Source organism: Acomys minous (assembly GCF_964271855.1).
Source record: "Acomys minous genome assembly, chromosome: 2".
NCBI lineage: Eukaryota > Metazoa > Chordata > Mammalia > Rodentia > Muridae > Acomys > Acomys minous.
In genome coordinates, this window is record NC_140484.1 from 98,363,743 (window position 1) to 98,387,476 (window position 23,734).

At 35.3% G+C, this 23,734-nt stretch overlaps 1 protein-coding gene across 1 annotated transcript in view; it reads right to left on the bottom strand.

Annotated features, from left to right (window-relative positions):
* LOC311592786 (uncharacterized protein) overlaps window positions 1-23,734 on the bottom strand; it is a 386,211-nt gene that overhangs the window by 21,220 nt on the left and 341,257 nt on the right. The window contains exons 56-58 of the mRNA XM_084773587.1: window positions 13,722-13,945; window positions 11,075-11,185; window positions 123-206 (exon numbers count right to left, since the gene is read on the bottom strand). The gene's annotated coding sequence lies outside the window, so the exon portion shown is untranslated. The remainder of the gene's footprint in view (window positions 1-122; window positions 207-11,074; window positions 11,186-13,721; window positions 13,946-23,734) is intronic.

The following is a 23,734-nucleotide window of genomic DNA, read 5'->3' on the forward strand; positions in this document are numbered from 1 at the left end:
CATTACAGCTGCAGTAAATACACTAACTATTATAATTTCTACAACGTGAACAGGATATACTAATAATATGTACATATATATGTATATAATGCATATAATAAAAATTAAATTAAAAACCAAACCTGAATTTGAAAGTGAAGAAGTGGTATATAGGAGTCTTTGGATGGAGAAAAGAGAGGGACAAAACAGTATAATTATATAATTATCTGAAAATAAAATAAAACAGAAATATTAGTATTTTAGAGGATTCATATACTAGATAGTTAAAGTAAACTAATTGCAAAAATCAATATTAAAAATCTATTTTAGTACTAATAGTCATAAATAAACATAATATATACTTTTAAAATAAATTAATGTATTTGACATTATCTTCAATGATGAACAGTTTTGTGACTGTGTAAATGCTACTTTTATCAGAACAAATGATTTTATCTGTATTTAGAAGCCACATGTTAGAAGGAGGCATCTGTGTCCATATCACTGTCTTCTAAAGTTCATAGCCAGATACACATGAATACAGAAAAAGAGGGAGAGATAGAATGAGAGAGAGAGAGAGAGAGAGAGAGAGAGAGAGAGAGAGAGAGAGAGAGAGAAACAAAAATAAAGAAATACAGAGAGAGAGAGATAGACATGAGTCAAAGAGTTATTTATGGAAGACAAAATTGAAAAATACATTGATATGTCAGTGTTTAGTGTCACCCTGGAGAATGAAGCAAAATTTTTTTAAATACAGCAGGGTTTTTTTCATAGAAGAAATAACTTGATACATCCTTCACACCCTGAAACAATCAGTGCTAATCTCCTGTTATGCATACACACATTAATCATTCAATAAAAATCAACTATTTGTCTAAGTTGTCAGCTGAGCATAATCATACAAATAACATGTTAATTTAGATTAGGATGGGTAAAGTAACACAGCAATAACATCTTATTAAAGGTTTTTGTTACACATTTCACTCATCATAGTATTCCATTTAGACTAGTGAATTTACAGGCTTGTGGCTTCTGGCTCACATAGTAGTCTCACTGTAATGTTTGTAATTTCTTCTTTATTAGACTTTTAAGCATCTTAGACATACTGACTCTGAGAAACAATCTCTAAGGAGGCATTTAGAGGGCTTTTAAAAAGTATTTTCTTCTAGTTTATTACAGTGTTATGTGTAGGGACATGTCACTTAACACCTGGTCCTGAGTGCCTCATATATTGATATTTGTTACTGGCTTCTGTTATCTATTAAATCAGGAACTCTGAGCCATATGACAGAATTTCCCTGAGATAAACCTTCTATTCACATTACATGAGACACTTGTAGAATTTTCCAAGATGCTTTATTTTTATTAGTCTAATTTCTGTGGTATGATTAAATATCATTGCTGAGGGAAATAATTGGAAGAAACAGTTTCTTTCTCATTACAGCTTATTTTCTTCTTAAAAGGAAGCCCATGACAAGGACCAGGATCCTGGAAATTAATTGTAAGCTATGGTGGATAATTCTGCTTACTGGCATGCTGACAACAGCCAGATAATTAGCTATTAAAGACAATGCAGTCCAGCTTTCATAGGGAAACAATTGTTTTAAATGGGCCAGCACTGCCATGTTATCCACCAATCAAGAAAGGAACCTAAAGAAATGCCCATAGGACAATATGATGGATATTATTACTCAACAGAGATCTATTCTCTCAAAATATGTCCAAGTTGTAACAAGTTGACAAAAACAGGGGAAGAGAGAGGACTAAGGGAGAGAAAGGAAGAGATGAAGAGAAGAAGGAGAGAGGGAGGATAAAGAGGAGATGAGGGAGAGAGCTATAATCAAGATGTAAGGAATTCAACCTGCAGAACAAGCTCTGAGATTGGCTGAGACATGAATGTCTAGGCATAGGCAATGCTTCTTGTTGGCTACAGAATCCCTGTGATTTATTATTAGATGTCATTCTTACTATGGCATAAATGAAGATTTACAGATGTCTTTTTTCTCCACATACAAAGAGTAGAGAACCAGTCTTAATAGTTCTGTGCATCATACACACCTTATACATTTATAATTTTAGGACTGTATAATGCTTGTAAGATGTTATATGTATTCAGAATAAAAGAACCAGGCACACACTGGTTCAGATCTGAGATTATTCATTCCTTTCAGCCTATGGGCACTGACAGCCTGTATCCTTCATTTTCTAACACCAAGTGCTTCAGTTGCTGTTCCTCATTAGAAGAGGACAGTTCCCAGTACACCTTCGAAGAAAGTTTCCAATTGCAATTGGTCCAGCATTTCAGACTGTCCCACATAGGACTCTAACTAAGCCTGGACTTTCTAAATGTTTAGGAGCTGGATCACAAATGCTACTCTTTCCTTGATTAACCATTTTTCCAATTTAATTTGGGTCCTTATAAAGATATTCTTTTTCCCAAATCATCTGGAAGAAAACTTAAGGGAATGACACCCCATTTCACTTACATGGGATTGGGTAGGTTTTTTGTTGCTTTCTTGGTTGATGGGTGTTTATTTTCACTGGGAGCTGGTTACCAATTGTTGATTTTAAATTATCTGTTTTTTTTTTTTTTGGATGCCCACTATCAATCACCCAAGACACAGTGACTTGTATTTTAAAATAGCCTTAGTTCATTTATGATTTGCTGGGGTTTTTTTTTTTGTTTGTCTGCTCCTTTATATTTTTGCTTTGCTGTTTATTCGAAAGTGAAAGAGAGAGCATAAAACTGGAAACGGGGAAATGTAGAGAGACCAGGAAAGGCAGGGGAAAGAAAACCATGATCAAATATATTGTAGGAAATAAAAAAGTGTATTTTACATGCTTTTTAAAAAATAGCCTTAGTTAACCTGGGGCAGCACAGACATTAATCCTGTAAACTACTTCCTAATGCCATCTGTTTCTAATAATGTCTATCAAGCAACCTCCCATCCATAATCCCATATACTTGCTAATGTTCTTCATCTGGTCCAAATCTCATCCACACCGGCCAAGTGCTTTTCCTCCATCTAACCCATAATGGCTGTATTCTCTCCTCCTCCTCTTCTTGTCTCTTCTCGGGACCCTTTTCTTCTTCTCAGAATTCCTGTTTCTCTAAGGCCAAGAACCTTAGCCACACCTATGTCCTCTGCCCTGCCCAGGTAGGATAGTTTTTTATTAATCAAAAGGTGGGGCACAGAGACAGCAAGCAGTAATTAGCATCAAAATACATTAGATCGTCCCCTAACAATAAATTATTATTGGTCTTATTTAGAGAGAAAACAAAGTTGGACTCAGGGATGTCTCTCTTTTCCTTTATCTCCCATTCTTCAGTTTGGAGATAGGGGTTGAAAGGAAAGAAGGCGAAATACAGAAATAAACAGGAAAGAGAACAAAACATATATTAGTAAATCTACTCCTCAAATTAATGTCATAATTGTTGCTCACACGGTTAATTTTAATTCACTGGTATAGAATTTTGTATATAGACGCAAAAAGTTTAATTTTAGATACATTGATATAGATTCAAATTTAAGATTTACACACCACACACACACACACACACACACACACACACACACACACATACATGCTGTATTGTACTCATACAATTCAATAATTATACAAAGTTTACTTCCAATACTTTTAAAGCACTATTGCAGGATGTTTAGGATAAGTAAGTGTTACAAGTTAAGTGTTAGTTGATCAGTACATGGTCATGTCAATTACTAGTCAATTTTTATCACAAGAATATACATCTTAGACATAATATATAGGTATGATTCTAATAGAAAGATAAAGTAAAATAGTTAAATAAGGTTTTCAAAACCTCAAAGACATACAGAATATGGAATTTAAAAATGTTTTTATTATGTTAAAGATTCACTGACGATGAAACAGGCTAACTACTGGCAACACCCAGGGTCCCTTACAGAGGATGATGAGCACCTAAAATCTTCCTTATGGAGATGGCTTTAAAGGTGGCAAACAAGCCACTGGGCAAAATGTCCTTGTTTCTATGAAAGACAGATTTCTCTGCCAAGACAGAGTAAGCAAATCCTCAATAGTTCCTGACTCAGAAATATGTCTGTCAGATATATTGGGCCAGAAGGCTGAAAATGATGCCCCAATTTTGAAGGGAGTTTTGGGTGACTGTCCAGGCAGTAAACTGTCTCTATCATCTTCTCATTAGGGAAGCTGCTAACCCATACTCCCTGCATACTCAGATGATTAATTTTATTCCTTAACAATACTCTGATGCAATTGAAGACCAGATAGTTTAGTTTTACAATTAAGCTTAGTTGTTTAGGGATTTAAGATGAATTGGGGTCTAGATAGATGTTTTAAATTGATAATAAGGAGATATAATAGATATTGATTTTTATTCAGAATTTTAGATGCACCAAAATAGGAAGGATGTTTTCTTCAAGGTTACCAAATAAAAATAGCCAAAACACTATGAATGTGACATTTGTATAATTCCTAATTATTTTGTGATTCTTCTTACTGTAGGTAGTTTATTGTATATATGTGTAGTAATAAAAATACTTAGGTGAAAAAGAAAAAAGAAAAATAGAAAAACTAAATTGTGACATATTTTAGCTCCGTAATAATAGGTTTTATGAATAAATATGCAACACACATCATTCTGGGTCACAAGATAACCTCTAAAGTAAAAAGTGTTGTTATTAACTGTATTGTTACTAAATAAAATCATCAATCATATTTCACCCTGATGAATTCATGTAGATTGTCTTTTTGCCCATTATCCCTGAGTCATGTATGAGAAGATTGGAGTGAAAAAGATTCTAAGGCACTTCCTTTGCCATTTTCAAATAATAGCCCTATACATAGTATGTGCTGTCCTGATTTCAGAAGTAAAATATGTTGTCCAGAGATGCTGTCAGTTTCTTTCCAGGATCTAGACCACAGGCACTAGATTTCTAAATGAATATATGAGTATAGTGAGAGGCATCATAGACATGGGCATTGAAATAGAGTACTGGCTATGTAGGCATCGTGATATGGGAATTGTAGATAATCTGTAGGTAACTGGACAATATCATAGGGGATATGTTATTTGCCATATTACTTTCTGATTTGATACTGGGTTTTGTCAATTGAGGAGTACACAGTATGTATCAATAAAAGACTCCTCTTGATATAATCCTTTGTCTTTCTGTCTGGCCATGATTGGAGACTGACTCTGCAACTATGCTGTATTTGGCACTGAAAAGTGTGTTATATATGGCATATGTGTGATAAATGAAGACATGGTCACAGTGAAATGCTTGAGTCTACAAAATATTAACATGTTCATTCTCACATGGTTTCTATGAAGAAATAAATAGAAAGCAGTCTTTAAAATTTAATCAGGAATCCATGTCAGCCATGTCAGAAAAAGTGAGAAAAGATAGAAAAAATGTCTTCTCTATGCAGGAGGATAATTTGGTCCCTGTTATTGGAACAAAAAAATCCATGAAAAGGGAAAATATCTTAACACATGAAGTGAGCAGAGGATAAATATAAACTAGGACCAATCCAGGGCTTACAATTCCTTTCCTTTTATAATTCTTTTGTCATACAGAACTGGGCATGAGGAGTTGAATCATGTAAATAATTTGATGTGTTATGAAGATAGAATGAACTAACCATCTATATGAATGTATATACACACGTGATGAACGAAAAAAACATGAGGTATTTATAATATTTAATATTTCATCAAAATAAATCATGTGAATTAATGGAGAATATTTAAATTTTTGTTAAGAAAAGAAAACAACTACTCAACATTATCTCATATACATTTCTTACTATAAGAATCTATTGTATATAAATTGTATATAAATAAATGAGTATTTGTATGTATGAGATGATATTGAACATTGGTGTATAGGATTTTAGGGCCCAGAAGTCAGCCTGAAGTGTCCTTCTCAATCCAACTACATTTTCTTGCTTGAGATATAGATTGTTACTAAATCTAGAGCTCGGCAGGTTGTTAGTTTTTCTAACCAAAGCTGGAACTACAATGGAATGCCATCATATGGGGTCCATTTGCCAGTTTGTTTTTTTTTATGTTTCTTTTTTAACATGTACATTTATACTATTACACATGAATAACATAACTACATACAAGGAAAAAACACAAGAGATAATCAGGAATAATATAAATGCTACATTCATAGTGATTTGGCTATTTGTATTTGGCAACCTTGATGTAAACATCTTTCCTATCATGTTAGGTCCAAATTTCTAAGTGAAGATAAATATCTATCATATCTCATCTCTTATAACTTAAAATATCTATGTTGATCTAAAAACATCTTAACCCTTAACACACTAAGATTAATTGAAATTCTAAACTATCTGGACATTAACCCCATCAGATATTTGAGAAGCAATAAAATTTAAATACCTGAGTGAACCAAATGTGCAAATTAGCAGCTTCCAAAATGAAAAATAACTGAGACAGTTTGCTGTCTGAACAGTCACCCTACATTCTCTATAATGTTGGAGCATCATCTTCAGCATTCTGGCCCAATATATATGACAGACATATTTGCAAGGCAGGAACTATTGAGGACTTGCTTCTCCTGTCTTGGCAGAGTTCAGCAGTCGACTCTGCCTCCATCTAAACTTGCCCATTTTTAGGCAGAATTCTGTCTGGCAGAAATAAGGGCATTTTATCTAGTGACTGATTTCTCACATTTGAAGCCAACTCCATAAGGAGGTTCTTTGGTGCTCATAATCTTCTTTGAGGCAGGGTGGGTGTTGTCAGGAATTAACTTGTCTTCTTGTCAAAGAAACTTTAGAATAATAAAAACATCTTTAAATGCTATATTCTGTAGGTATTTGAGGCTTTTAAGACCTTATTTAACTATTTCACCTTATATACCTATAGAATCATATCCATTAGACCTAGAATATATATTCATTTCATAAAATTACTAGTTTTTGGCATGACTATGATTTGCATCAATATACATAATTCAATACCATTTAATTAAAAATAACCTTATTTCTGAGTAAAAATTAAGGCCTTGAGATGAGGAGTAGATTCAACAATATATCTTTTGTTCTATCCTCCCTCTGTATTTCTATATCCCCCTTTCTTTCTTGCAAAACTATTATGTGATTAGAAGATGGAAGTTGAATAAATTTTATTCATATGAATCTAATCATGGAAAACAAGAGGTAGAAAGCAGCTTCTCCTACAATAACATCTAGATTAATTTGTGTTTCTCAGTGAATGAATCATCTCTCTAGTGCCCAAATTCAACTTTTTCCAACATTGTTGCTTTCTGTGCAGACTCCATAGATTGGTGATGGAGGATTTTTTTAAATGAAGTCCAACTGACTCCTCAAGGTATTGATTTTCTAAATTGTAACATCCCTCTGCAGGTTGTTTTAAGGATGGGATAACTATAAGGAACTGAAAGAAGATTTTTAAGCAAACACATGTATGGTCACATAAGGAGATTCACAGTCAGACTTCATCACTAGCATAGCATTTATATTTATACACATTATACACACACACACACACACACACACACACACACACACACACATATATATATATATATATATATATATATATATATATATGGGTTTGTATAGCATAAAATATTTTATGTTATTTCTGATTTCCTCTTTAAAACTGTTAAATCAGCTATCATATTGCGAGTTATCGTGAAACAAGATTTAGGAAATTTTTCCTCAGTTAAGAAAATCATTTTTTACCTATTTGATGTTTAAAGATATTATAGCCATTGCCCTGTTTGTTAAAGTAACTATTTGAATTATAAGGATAATTCAGAGTAAGAACAATGCTAATAATATGTCAATTTTCAGGTCTCTGGAACTTGAATTTTCTCAGAGTGACTGATTCAGATGTAAACCTCTTGTACTCTTCTCCAATACTGAAAACAGATCTAACTCCAAGTTGGAGACAATAAGATACCCTGGATTTGTGAGGACCTTTCCAAAATATATTTGAAAATTAAAAAATTATAGTAACTTCATGCACAAAAACAGTGTCCTATGTTCTCCTACTGAATTCCCCCTATTTCCTCTCTGGTTCTATATCTCTCACTCCATAACTACACCTCTATATCAGTGATTCTCAACCTGTGGGTCCTGACCTATTGGAGGAAATTTCTGTTCCCAAAACTATTTACATTTTCATAACAGTAGCCAAATTAGTTATGAAGTAGCAATGGAAATAATTATGTTTGGAGGACCCACAAAACGAAGAACCATATTAAAGATTCACAGGATTAGAAAGACTGAGAACCATTTATTGATCTCCAACAACATACTTTTAAGCTTACCAGGTTTTGTTACACATATATATCTGTGGGGTATGCAAATGTCCTCTTCTGATATTTCTGAATGATGCATACTTGTATAGTTCCTGTTTGTTGAGTTGTTTTTACTGTTTCTAGATTGACAATGATTTCTGAAGCTAAATATGTTCACGCTCAGATGCACAACAAGAAAGAAAATTTGGAGAAAAGGAAATTACACAGAACATAGAAACCCTCCAAAAATATAATATATGAATTTTAAAAAGGTTTCATGATTGTAAGGAACAATTTAACGACGCGGTATAAAGACATAAGTACACATGCCATACCACACAGAATTGGTCGAAACAGAATGCAGATGAAAAATAGTGGTCATTCAGTGGAGATTCATTGTCAAAAATGACAAGGAAATCTGGTAAGTAAATTTCTTTTGGTGGGAGTACAGAATACCAACCTGAAACCAATCAGAGAAAAATGGTTTTCAATTCTCTAACGTGTTCCCTGACCTCACAGAATGGAATGTGAAGACAGAAAATAGAGAAGAACTTATAAGAATTGATATTTACTAAATTATAGTGACAGTTTAAGCTTGTAGAACCTGGATTAAAAAGTTGAATAGCTGAGACCTTGATGCTTGCAAATATTATACTTCTCTGCCCACAGTGGATTTGGGTCACATGTAAGATTGTGTCTGCAGGTGTTATAGCTCAAACATTTCACAGATCCAAGGAGGCCAGAGTGAGGACTGTGACTGTTATAGAAATTCTCATAGTGAGTCCCTCCCCCCTGTCCCTAGTCTCTGTGAGATACCAAAAGCGCAATGAACCACTTCAAGACTGAGACAGGGATGACACGTGTCGGAACAGAAGCAGTAGCTTTGGAGGCAGGATCATGCTGCACAGGAAGTAGTTAACAGCTGACTTAGAAGAAGAATGCAAGAGTTTAAACAAACACCCTGCTTATCCTATGTTTCCATTTGCTGTGTCGCCTGCTGGTCTTCTGAGTAGTTTTCCTTCTCTGAAGGGGCTTATAATCAGTGTTCAGGTATACCCCAGTGTCAGCTGAGAACCAGTTGACACATAGGAGCCTGACTGGTAAAAATCCAGGTTGCAGAGACTTTTCTTTGCTCTACTTGCCTCTTACTGTAGGAGTTTGTGCAATCAAATAGAGAATAAATTGTTGTCTGAAAATTGTGTTTTATCAGAATATATTGTAATATATTGAATATATTTTATATATGCTATGATATACACTAAAAATTTTGCTGTTTGTGTGTAATATATTATGTTTGATGCACAATTTTCTGCCCATAGATGGCCTTAATTTATGTTTCTTAGGTGTAATTCATATTTATATTTTTTCAATACTAATACATGCGTATTTTGTGGTTGAAAAAAGATACTGAGTCCATATGTATACTAGAATTCCTCTCCAATCACTACTAATACAATTTTATCTGAAACTCACATATTTGCTTTCTCTTTATTTTGTTTTCTTAGTAATGATAATTCTGATTAATGTCAAATAGGTAAAGTAATCTCAAATCTAGGGAGAGAAATAAAGCATCTGTTTAGGAGAGAGAGAGAGACAGGAGAGGGAGACCTGACATACAAGCAGGAATGCATGAATTTGTGTTGGTAGGGAGGTAGAAAGAATCTGAGAGAAGTTGTGGAAGGGAAAAGAATGTGGCTAAATATATTGTTTGAAAATGATTACAGTAATATATATGTATATATACATATATATATACCATTATTTGCATAGAATATCTATACTATGGTGAAGCAAATGTCACCTAAATACATAGGATGCATTGAACATAAATAGTTTTTGTACAGAAAACCATTTATACAAGGAATGACAAAAACTAGAGGATCATCTCAAAGTACAGAAAAAAAAATATCCTTGGGAGTCCATAGCCACCACCATGAGTGGAAATACTATATATGAGGACATTATTTTTTTCATGTTCTTTTGTTTTTAATTTATTCTTGTTACATCTCAATGGTTATCCCATCCCTTGTATCCTCCCATTCTTCCCTCCCTCCCACTTTCCCCTTACTCCCCTCACCTATGACTGTGCCTGAGTAGGATTTCCTCCCCCTGTATATGATCATAGAGTATCAAGTCTCTTCTTGGTAGCCTGCTATCCTTCCTCTGAGTGCCACCAGGTCTTCTCCTCCAGGGGACATGGTCAAATATGAGGCACCAGAGTACGTGTGAAAGTCATACTCCACTCTCCACTCAACTGTGGAGAATGTCCTGTCCATTGGCTAGATCTGGGTAGGGGTTTGAGGTTTACAGCCTGTATTGTCCTTGGCTGGTGCCATAGATTGAGTGGGACCCCTGGGCCCAAATCTGCGTATCATAATGTTCTTGTAGGTTTCTAGGACCCTCTGTATCCTTCTACTTTGCTATTCTCACATGTTTCTCTCATCTAGAGTCCCAATATGCCTCAGTATACCTAAAAATTTAAAAAGAGTCCAGGGATAACAATTGTGGGCTTCTCTATTTGACATTGTCTTAGAAATTTTCCTAAGGAAATTCATTATGGAAAATAAATACCAGGTATTTTTGCTTCTCTAATACCTGATTCTTAATGCAAAAATAGTAACTTGGGAACTTGGTAAACGACATAACCTTGCGTATATAACCATTAATTTTTTAAATTATGTCTAAATCTAAACATAATTTCAGCAAAGCTGTAGTATTGAGAAAATAGATGTTTTGTATTGAATTACTACTGTAGCAATAAAAAAGTTAAAAAGCACTTGGCTTTACAATACCATCAGCTGAGTATTGTGGTCTACACCTACGCCTTGAATTTCTTCTTGTGTTGAGACAAAGTATGGCTTGAGAGATGAGTTTCACATCCCAGTGAGCAATATGGTGAAAGTCTGCATCAGAAGTACAGAGATATATATTAAAAGAACAATATTGGAATAAATGTACCCTATGCACACTTTAAACTACAAACAAAAAAGTAATGTGCGTAAAAATATTCCAGAATTAAACTAAACAAGAAGTACTCAGAAAATATGTAAACAGAGACCTGAAACTTGGCAAAGGAAGCTAAACACACACACACACGAAAGTCAATGTTAATGTCTACATCTATATGGAAATACATTAAATTAAGAAATACTTGTAGTTCATGAAAAATGTTCTAAATTTTAAAAAATTAATCATTGTTATGTGATAAAGACGATGATATGTGAACTCTTAAAAATACTTCAGTGTTCAAAATTTTTACGTTTCTTCTGTTTTTAGAAACCAATGCCTATGCTAAGAATATTGTTTTTCAAATGCTACCTTTTGATACTATTTTTGCAATGATTGTATTGCTTGAGCAGAATTCCATAAGATTATGCATTGATTCTAGTGAACATTTTTACTATTGAACATCTATGTAATACCTTCTGTTATTGGAATTGCCAACCAGCTTAATATCATGTACTAACTATTGTAAAAATCTACTTTTCATTTATGACAGCACTGTGGTCAGATTACATTTTATACCAGCATCATTAAAGTAGGTGAATTTATATCAGACTGGATCTTAGTACTATTACTGTGAATCTTTATTTTTAAATGTTTTCCTTATATGCTTTTTAAATGGAAATATCAAAAAAAGACAACAATTAACAGGAAGGTAAGGAGAACAAAGAGAGCTCATAGCAAAAATAAGTGAGACATACAGGGATCAGAAATTAGGGGAATGGCTGAAATTTAATGTATAGTTTGCATGGTATGAATGGTTTAAAGCAGGGGGCTAGGGTGAGTTCTGAGAGGACCCAAGACCCTGAAAAGTTATTTGCAGTTGTGGGGCATGTAAGAGATATTGTTCACTTTGATATGTTAACAGGGACCTCAGTTAGATATTTGCCCAGTTAGGTGTTTGTTCCTCAGAGAAATATTTTTTGAGACTTACATTTTCTTTTTTCAAAGCTATTATGAAATAGAAGCCTTTGAGGAATGCTGTGCACATCAATAACGGTTATTACCCTCTACTTCCTGACTCCATCCTTTCACTTTCCTCATTCATCATCACTTTCAGTTCTCTCTATATGTCTATATCATCAAAACCTCAATTTATCCCGATTTTCTTTCAATGCATCATTCTGAGATTCCCAAAAAGGTTTTCTTCTGATATTTCTATGTGATACAGTACTTGAATTCCTGCTCACGCTCTGCCATATTGTCTCTGCCCAATTTCAACTAACCATCAGGTAAGACCCTAAATTCTTGTCCTCTCATATGGTCCAAAACATAAAAATTTTGAGAGAATTAAATTAGCCTAAAACACAAAAGACTGCCAGAAAATATGTGAAATGTGCAGCTGTAAAAGGTTTTGTGATTGTAAGAAGAAACTCAAACAAAGAAGTACAGTTGTATAAACATATATGATATATCACAAAGATGTGTTTGGTGGAGAGTAGATGTTGATGAAAAGCTATGTGTCAGTCAGTGTAAATTCAATATTTAAAAAGGACAAGAAAATCTGATGTTTAAATTTCTTTTGATAAAAATATGTAATACCAATCAGACACCATCAAAATATGATTTTCCTGAAGTCTCATACCTTGCATGACCTCAAAGAAGAAAAGAAAAACTTTAGGAGTTACTACTTGCCAAAGTGTAATGACAATTTAAACATGGCTATAGGAACAAGACTTGAGAGTTAAACCTCTGAGACCCTTAGGGCAACAGGATAATAACATGTTTAATTGCTCTCTCATCTGTTGTTGTCCTCAGAGGGCTTTGTGTAAAGTTCAGATACTCTCTACAAATTATACACCTCAAAGGTCTTTGAGCATCTCACGGTGTCAGGAGAGAACTGCCCCTGCCATAGCAACTCTTCAGTGTAAGGAGCAGCACAATTCTGGTTTCTGTCAGATACTGATTTCTGGAGTAAATCGATTCCCTTGCTAGTAATGCAGGATCCAAGACTAAGACAAGGATGGCAGATCTTAAAGTAAAGTTACTGACTTCAGTAGAAGGAACACAGTCCCTGCACTTGAAATAGGAGCAAGTTATTCAACCAGATTGTGAGGTAACCTAGCAAGTCCCTGCCTATGCTGAGTTTCACTTGGTTCTGTCTCCTGAAGTTCATAGGAGCAGTCCTCATTCTCTGAGGAACAGCATATAGTCAGCGCCTGGCTAAAGTGTCAACCCCCCAGAAGCCCACCTGGCAAAAATGCTGTAGAAGAATTGATGTTACATCTGCTTTCCTCGGTTTAGATGAGTACATATAGGAAATCAATATTGAGGGTCAATAATGAGAGAAATCTCAAACCTAGGAATGGAAATGAAAGCCTGCTGTAAGCTGGGAGAATTCTATCAGAGCTATTTCTTCTCACCTGGCTCCCTCATTTTATATCACACCAGAAATTGGGAAATGGAAAAAAATACATACAGAAAAATGCAGTATACCTCGATGTCTGGCTCAATTGACAACAGAAAGAATTATCCATTCTGGGGTGATTCTGGGTGCCTGAGGTTTGACCATGTCTCTAACTGCTTTGTTGGAATAATCTTGATGTTTGAGGTTGCAGTCCTCTTGGTCCAGATAGCCACTCTGAGCTCAGCATTAGGTGCAGGACTCCCTCTCTCCAGCAGGGCCTCTGGCTCTCTGCCTGACTCCATCTGAAAAGTGTCTTTAGAAATAGATGCACCTAATTACTTTGGATATATAGCCTTTGACACAACTCCCTGCTAGATCTCCCTTCTCTTGACTATACAATAATTAGGAGCATGCTGCCAAATGTAAAATAAGCATCCTAAAAGTGCCTCATTCCAACCAATTATGAATGCCTATTCTGGAAGCCCCACATGCACTCCTTAACGTGTGTATAGCCTTTGTTCTCCATGGTTAAAGTTGAGCTGTCTCCTGAATTTGTTCCTACAGACTTAGATTTTTGTCATGCTTACGACCTTCCAAGCCCTGCATTTCATCTGCTGCTCCCCTTGCCTGAGTGGTCTGGTGGCCAACCACCCCACAGGGAAAAGGAGAACCACCTGTTTCAGATTCACTAATGACTTTAAAAGAAAAGGCTTCTATTTCTGTGTGGGCTTTTCTGTACTGAGAACTTTGATTTCTTTAAAACCCAGTTAAGTGAATATGTTATTTTTTATTATTCTCAGGTGGGGATAAAGGCTACTTCTGTTTGTTCACAGCAACTAACTATGATCATCTTGTGTTCTACAATGGTCATAGCTTTTGCAGGGTGTAGATACTTTAATTCTGGGGACTATGAAGAACATATACATTGGAGAACACTTAGAAAGCCTGTGGTGGAGACTGCTCCCCTGCTTCTGTCACTGTTACTGTTAGGCTCTTCTGCTGTATTTGCTATTGCTGGATAGCTGGCTTGATGGTTTATTGAATTGCTGAATATCCTGATGACAAAGATTGGCCTTGCCCCTAGGAACCCGCCACCCCTAATCAGTCAGTTCATAGCTCAACTTTCATCAGGAGTGCCTCTTTTTGCCCCAAATGGGAAGTAACAAACAGATACTCAACTGGTCTATATACAAAACATGAACACCTTAGAAGTACTAGCTCTTAAATGAGTCTTCATTAAATATCTCCCCTCAAGCCTCCTGCTTCTATGTGGAAAAAGAAACAGATAGATAATAGTCTATGACAGTAAATGCCTACAAGGAAACAGTGTTTCCCACACACAATAGGACTGACAGACATAGGAACTCTCAGAGAATACTGTAGCAGAAACAATACTGCACAGGCTAAAAACAGACAAAATTCAAGCTATGAGAAGGGAAAAGTATACATAAAGTACAAGCCTTAACTTAAGAGCAATTTGCAAAATATATATGTTGAAAGGCAGTGGAATATCAGTTTATTCCTCTAGAGTGTCACTGGTTATTAAACATATTCCAGATTATGTCTCAGCACCATGAGTAGTTTGCCATTACAAAACAGACTGCATTTTGGTTTCATTGTTTATTTTTTAAAGTGTTGCTCTTTTAATTTTGATATTTTTTGTCTTGCTTTTAGATGGTTGTTTTATTTTTATTTTGTTTCGTTTTGCCTTATTTTGAGGATGGAGGGGGGTAATGGGGAAGAGAAAGAATCAGAGTGCTTGTACTTAATCTAGAGCATATGAAGTTTTCTTGGACTTGTGGTGAATATGAGGGAAGTTGGAGAGAAGAAATAATGGTATCACTGATGAAGTTATAAGAGATTATTGATACTGGATATAACATTTTAAAATATGTGATGCCTAAGGAAAAATAATTTCTAAGTTTTTAGAGCATAAACTTGTGTGAAAGAAGCAGGGAGTTGTGAATGTATGATCAAATCTAATTCTAACTCAGCAAAATGGTAGTCAATGAGGCCTAGAACTTTCCAATTGAATTTTATAGATAAACAATCAACACTCAAAATGAAATTCAGAAAGCATGTTGTTTTACAATAGGATGAGCAGACTGTGGCAGATTGCATCTGTTGAGATCATCTCCTGATGCTGAGAGGAAGCATGGCCGGCTTCAGTGATGACCCCAGTGAGGTGCACAAAAAAAGTACATGATAGACACAGAAAGAACAATACTGGAATAAATGCAACCTGTGTTTACTATAAACAAAAGATTAGTATGCATAGTAATAATCATGAGTAACATTTAACAGTAACTGCTTAGAAATTTTCTCTTAAGCAATTACCTATAAGTTTACATAATACTACAAACAAACAAACTGTGTAACTGAAAGAGTATTTTAAAAATATGTATACTATCAAGAAATATTGCAATTACTATAAGGTAAGAATTTTTGATATAATAATTATTGCCTACAAAGATATTAATTCTAAGATAGACTATAGGACCCAGGGGGCATATTAGAAGCCGAATAATATATTTGTTGAATACCTTTTAAAGAGCAATTCTTCCAACAAAACTAAAAAAGACACATTAAAGGACAATGGAATTTCATTGTCAGTGTGAAAACATCATATATTAAAAGTATAACTAATGTTTTATGCATAAAAATATACAAATACAAATCAGTCCTTAACCTTTTAGAAAACAAAATTATTCATGTTTGTCTTCTTTAACAATTATATTCTCACACCAGCCAAGGACAATACAGGCCATAAACTTCAAACTCATACCCAAATCTAGCCAATGGACAGGACGTTCTCAACAGTTGAGTGGAGAGTGGGCTCTGACTTTCACACGTACTCTGGTGCCCCATATTTGACCATGTCCCCTGAATGGGGAGACCTGGTGGCTATCAGAGGAAGGATAGCAGGCTTCCAAGAAGAGACTTGATAACCTATGATCATATACAGGGGGAGGAAGTCCCCCTCAGTCACAGTCATAGGGGAGGGGAGTAAGGGGAAAATAAGAGGGAGGGAGGAATCCGAGGATACAAGGGAGGAGATAACTATTGAGATATAATATGAATAAATTAATAAAATAAAATAAAAATTATATTCTCATATTTTTATTTAAATTTCATATTTTTTAGGAAATAATGTCTTATGCTAATAGCATATTTTTCAAATGCTTCTTTCTGATATCTGTTTTTCTCAGTAGATTTGTATTGTTTCAGGTGAAATTTGAATTACATACAATAATCCTATCTTTTTATTGATCACATATGTAAGTTCTTCAGTTTTAGAGATGGAAAATAATTTTATTTCATGTAATAACATCATTCAGAGAGCAGAAGCTCCTTTGGAATGCTATGCTATGATATGCAGTTTTCAGTACTGACAACACTATAATCAATTACTATTTTACAGAAAAATTTTAAAGCAGTAGAATTGTTTGCAGATTGACACTTGGGGTAATGTTATGAATTAATACTAAGTGCATAGATTATGGAATTTCATTATGTAGAAGACATGTTTTAGAAAATAAATTATACAAATTTTTCTATAATACAACCAAGAGCATTTTAAACTACTAATAATATTAACAAATATTTTAAATGTTGTGATTCATTTATTCATCTCTGTAATGTGAAAAAAGCCCCACATTTCAAAACTTATTAGATATTAGGACTATTCCCTTCCAAAACATGGATATTTAACTGTTGGTCCTATGGTTAACTTCATCAAAATTTTATGAGTGACTTTAAGATAGTGAACACTGATCCATCATGTAGAAATCAAGAGTAAAGATTCAGAGTTTGATACTTTCTTTCTCTAAGCAAAGTAATTATAATAAAGGTATTCTTTTACTGTGTGTGACTAACATGTCTGTGATTGGAATGTTGGTGCATGATTTTTATCCTAACACAAGGGGAAAGACTCATAGTAATCTTTTTAATATTGAAGCCAACATGTCTTATATAGGAAGTGTCAATCCATTCAAGAAAATATAAAAGGTCTTTGACTCAAAAAAGGGAAAATTTTTATATATGATATGTTTGCATATTTATGTATTATTTGTTTATATGTGCATAAATATGAGGTGTGTGTTTATAGGTCCAATCCCAGGTCATCAGGATAAAGCCTGACAAACTTCCAGGCTATTGCCTGCATAACACTCTCATTGCTGTGAGAATTTCCAGATACCAGGGTTTCTTGGACAGGGACATGCAGCTCCAACCACAGGTACACTCTTTATCCCCAATGTGAGGGATACTTTCGGGGAATGGTAACTCATGGACCCAACCCTGGACCTTCCCATGGAGTAGATCCTGTCTGATATCTGGGCAGGAGATTCCAACCTTGTGTTCCCTGGCTCAGTTGAGCACAATATGTGAGAACAGTGACTGATCAGAGTGTCTGGGCATCATTAACCTTGGAAGAAGAAAGCAAGGTGGCAGCTGACATCCCTTGGTGTGAGGAGGGTCAGAAAGTTCCTGAGGAGCACACTTGGTCCCCACAATCATACATTTGAGGATAGACTCCAGAAAGGTCCTGAAAACCACCCATTCTGAGACTATTCCCAAGAATCTGAGAAGGGCACCTACAAGAACATCCAGCTTCCTTCCCAGGGTTCCTTCTTCATCCCTCTCACCCAAGAACTCTATCTGGCAACAGGATTTACTTGTCAACACCACAGATAACCAGGTGGCTAAAGACCAGCATAAAAACAAAATCGACAAAAACTAGAGCAATATGGCATCTTCAGTACTGAACTCCCTGAATGCCCTAACCCAACTGAAAATCAAGAAAATGGCATTAAATATATGCTTGTGAAAATGATAACAAAGAAAATGAAAAAAAAATCATTAAAGAAATACAAGAAGGTACAGGCAAACAGTTTGAAGCATTTGTAAAGGAAACGAATAAATCATTGAAAGAATTAGAGGAGAACATGAACAGGTGAAGTAATTGACCAAATCATATACAGAAATGTAGGAAAATAAAAAGATGTAGTGGAAATCAATAAAATGGATCCAGACATGAAGATGGAAATCAAACAACAAAGAGAGCACAAACTGAAGAAATCTTGGTGAAGGAGCGCTTCAGGAAGTAAACAGGAACTACAGTTATAAGCATTGACCACAGAATAAAAGAGATAGAGGAAAGAATCTCAGATGTAGAAGATACAATAGAAGAAATCAATATATCCTTCAAAGAAAGTGTTAAACATAAAAAAATATTTTCCACAAAACATCCAACAAATCAAGGACATCATGAAAAGATGAAATCTGAGACTAATAGGGATAGAAGAAAGAGAAGACTCCCAGATTCATTGCCCAGAAAGTATTTTCAACAGAATCATAGAAGAAAATTCCCCAAATCTTAAGAAAGAGATGCCTATAAATATGCTTACAGATCAACAAATAGATTATACCAGAAAATATCTCCTACTACATAATAATCAAAACACTAGGAGTACAGAAAAAATAAAAATACTAAAAGCTTCAAGGAAAAACAGAGAAGTAACTTAAAATTGCAAATGTATCAGAATAATACCTGACTTCTCAGCAGAGATCATAAAAGCCAGAAATGCCTGGTCAGGCGTATGCCAGTTCAGACTAATATACCAAGCAAAACCTTTCAACTACCGTAGATGGAGAAGACAAGACATTCCAGAAAAGAATAAAAATAAACAATACCTATGTTCAAAACCAGCACTGCAGAAGGTACTAGATAGAAAACTTCTACCTTACCTGGTTACACTAAAAATACATTGGATATAAGTGACGTCACTAAATCAAAAAAAAAAAAAAAAGCAGGCAAGCATACAAACATTTGTCCACAATAAATACCAACATAAAAGGTTATAACAGTCATTGGTAATTATTATCTCACAACATCTGTGGACTCATCTCTCCAATAAAAAGACACAGACTAACAGCATGGATGCTTAAATAGGACCCATCATCCTGCTGCATACAAGAAACATACCTCTGGCACAAAGATAGATTTTACCTGAGAGTAAAGGACTGGAAAAAGGTTACTAGGCAAAGGTACCCAAGAAGCAAGCTGGAGTATCAATTCTAATATCTAATATCTAATATCTAATAAAATAGGCTTTCAACTAAAATTAATCAAAAGAGTTGAGGAAGGACACTTCATACTCATCAAAGCAGAATTCCACCAAGATGATATCTCAATTCTGAACAACTATTATCCAAATACATGAGTACCCACATTTGTAAAAGAAACATAACTAATGCTTAAAGCACACATCAAACCCCACACGTTAATAGTGGGAAACTTCAACACCTCACTCTTACAAATGGACAGATCATCGGGACAAAAACTAAATGGAAAAATAATGAAACTAACAGATGTTCTGAATCAAATAGACCTAACAGATATCAACAGAACTTTTCACCAAAACAAAAAAGGATACACCTTCTTCTCTACCTCATGGAACCTTCTCCAAATTGACGATATAGTCTGACACGAAGCAAGCCTCAAGAGATACAAGAAAATTCAAATAATACTTTGTATCTTGCCAGATCACCATGAACTAAAGCTGAACTTCAACAACAATATAAATAACAAAAAGCTTAAGCACACAAGGAAATTGAATGATTCTCTACTCAACTGGGTCAGGCATAAAATAAGGAAATTAAAGACTTCATAGAATTCTATGAAAATAAAGGCACACAAGGCTATGAAGAGTGGGAACAGGTTGGGAACCTACCATAGAGGTTCTTTGAAAGACTCTACCCATCAAGTGACAGAAGCAGATGCTGAGACTTACAGCCAAATTTCGGAATAAAGCATAGGGAGAATTATGGAAGAGTTAGGGAATAGAAGGATCTAAAGGGAAAAGGAGCTCCACAAGGAGAACAGAGTCACCATGTCATTGCCCAGGGGCACCTGCAGAGACTGATGCACCAACCAAGGACCATGAAGAGAGACAACCTAGACCCCCTGCTCAGATGTAGGTGATAGATGGCACAGTTTCCATTTGAGCTTCATACTATGGGGAGTAGAGACTGTCTCTGACATAGACTCTGTTGGCTGGGTAGGCAACAGATCACTTCCCCCTGGCAGGGGATCCATGCCAGCCAACAGAAGAAGCGGATATAGGCAGCATAGGTGAAACTTACTTTGCTGGAGTCAGATGGTAGGGGAAGAGATCTGTCCATTCTGAGGACTATCAGAGGTGGGGGAAGAGGGAAGGAGGGTGCGACTGGGAGGAGATAAGTATGGGGCTATAATCATGATATAAATGAATAAATTTAAAATAAACAAATTTCTAAAAAAAAGGTTCACATGCAAAGAAAATATTCTAACACATGTGAAGTGAATAGAGCATCAAGCTAGACAGATTAGAATCAAGGACTTTCAAATCTTCTCATACTAGAATTCTACTAACAGAAACCTGGGACTAAGATGAAGACTTTGAACTTTTAAAAAGCTACTTTATTTGTGGTTCTCTAATGCTTATACCTCCGTTCCAATACACCTACTCTAGAAAGGAGAAAAAAGAGGCTAATGGGAACAGGAGAAGTAGACCTTTTTAAAAAATATTTTATTTTATTTTTTGGCACATACATTTATAATATTACACATAAGTAGAAAAATTACATACAGCAAGAACTGCGAAACAATCAGGGATCATATGAATGTTGCATTCAAGGTGTTTTGGCTAATTGCATTTGTCAACCTTGTAGGAAACATCTTTCCTATCTTGGTGAGTCTAAAATTCTGAATGAGAATCACTATCTATTCTCTCTCATCTCTGCCAGTACATAACCTCTATCTAGACATAAAATCATCTTAACCTCTAAACAGCTTAGGTTAACTCTAAGACTGAAGTATCTGGTCTACAACCCCAAAAGAGACTTGAGAAGGAATGAAATTTAATTACTTGAATGAACCAGAAGCGCAGGTTAACAGCTTCTAAAACAAGAAGGAAAAAGTGATACAGTTTACTACCTGAACAGTCACCCAAAACTCTCTATAACATAGGAGCATCATCTTTAGCCTTCTGGCCCAATACATCTGGCAGACATGTTTGTGAGGCAGGAACTATTGAGGACTTGCTTACCCTGTCTTAGCAGTTTGGCTGCTGACCTTTGACTCTGCCTGTATCCAACCTTGTGCATTTTAGGAAGAATTCTGTATGTGGCAGAAATGAGTAGACCTTTTTTTAGACCCAGTTTTTTGGAGCAATTCCACTCATGTAGTGGCCCAGATTATAGCAGACCCGTTAAACCGCAAACCCCAATTCTGCGAAGGTGACTGCAATTGCAGCGACTCAAACCTGGAGCAGCAGCCAGAACCCAGAGCAGCAGTGTTAGCTGAAACAGTTCTCTCTAGGAGAATCTTGAAGGGGAAAAATGAACAGCCAAACAATATAAACTGATGCCAAAACCAAAAAAATTAAAAAAAAAAAAGCCTAGCATCTTGTTTTATAAGTTGACAAAGACTATGCCCCTGCAAGAGGTGGTTCCTCTTCTAGTGGAAAAACATCACCTATTCACTCACAAGTCTGTTTCCAGCAGAAAAATGCTTCACACACTCACAGAGGTCTGTTAAACATCCCACATTTGTGATAAAAAATAAAAACATATTCACTACGCTGAGGAGTAGAATCAAGTCAACTACTTGATGTGTCATGAGTTTTGAATAAATTAGACATTCATCGACATGAAGACTCATTGCAGATGAGTATAAACCATCAACTATGTTTTTTGTTTAATATTTTTTGAAATATATTATGTGCATTAACATTTTAGTTCATATAATGATGTAAATAACTATTCAGTATTATAATATAAAACTTCTTACATGTGAATTTTCTTAAATTCTTATACAATTGTATACATAAATAAGTATTTATAAATGAGTATTCATGTGTGTTCAATGACCCTGCACATATGAGCGCATGCTTGAAGTCAGGAGTCAGCATGAAGCCTCTTCCTCAATTCATCTCAATCATATTTTTCTTTTTTTGCAAAAAGGTCTGGCACTAAACCTACAGCTCAACCACTTGTTAGAGGAATACAATCACATATGGTTTAATTGTTTGGTTTTTTTTTTATATAGAATCTTGGTTGTGGGCAGCCAAGACCATAGCCGGCAAGCATCACAGACCTTGGCATAATACATTGAGTGGACCTGGGGCAGGCTACCTTGTGACCTCTTTACCTCCATGCCTCAGGGTACATTCCAGAAGACTGCCTTGCGACCTCTTCCCCTCCCTCAAGGTACTCTCCAGCTGTTCTCAATATTCCCGGAATTACAGAGACCTTCAGAGGACGAATGAAACAAAGTCTATAGATAACATCTTGTGGTTCCAGATGCCTAACAATTCCACCCAGCCCCAGAACAATAGGGGCCCTCCCACTGCCAAACTTCCTGACTTCCTGATATCTTGCGAAAACCTCCCACCCGGATCACCTCACTCAGCCTCCTGCTTCAATGGTATATAATTGCCTGTGAGAAAATAAAATTTGTCAGCTTGGTCAGACTCCTTGACTTGCTGTCTGTTCTTCGAGTCTCTTGTCCCCCACTCTCTCCCTAGGGGTCCGAGGGTCCCAGTTGATTGTGTGGGAGGTCCGGACACTTGGTATCCAAATAGAGTTTCTCATGTTCCATAACAAATATTTTACAACTCAATTAGATCCCTAATCTCAATCAATTTCATAAAACTATATAATTCCTTTTTTTTCAACTATATAATTTCTAACTACCTTATAAATACTTCTTTTTACAACTACAGTTAAGTATGGATAAGTATATACCTACTAAGATTAATGGACAGTGCAGATCCATTAAATACACCACAGACCCACACACACACACATACACACACACACATACATACACACACACACACACACACACACACACACACACACACACACACACACACACACAACTAAAAAGATGCCATGAATTTAATAGAGAGAAATGAGGGGTATAAACCATTCTTTACATGCTGCAGAGGAAAAATGGTATAATTAAATAATATTTCAAAAAATGCATATATAAAAATAGTTAAATAAAAAGAATATTATATAGCACAATGATTCTATAATTTAAAAACTGACCAAA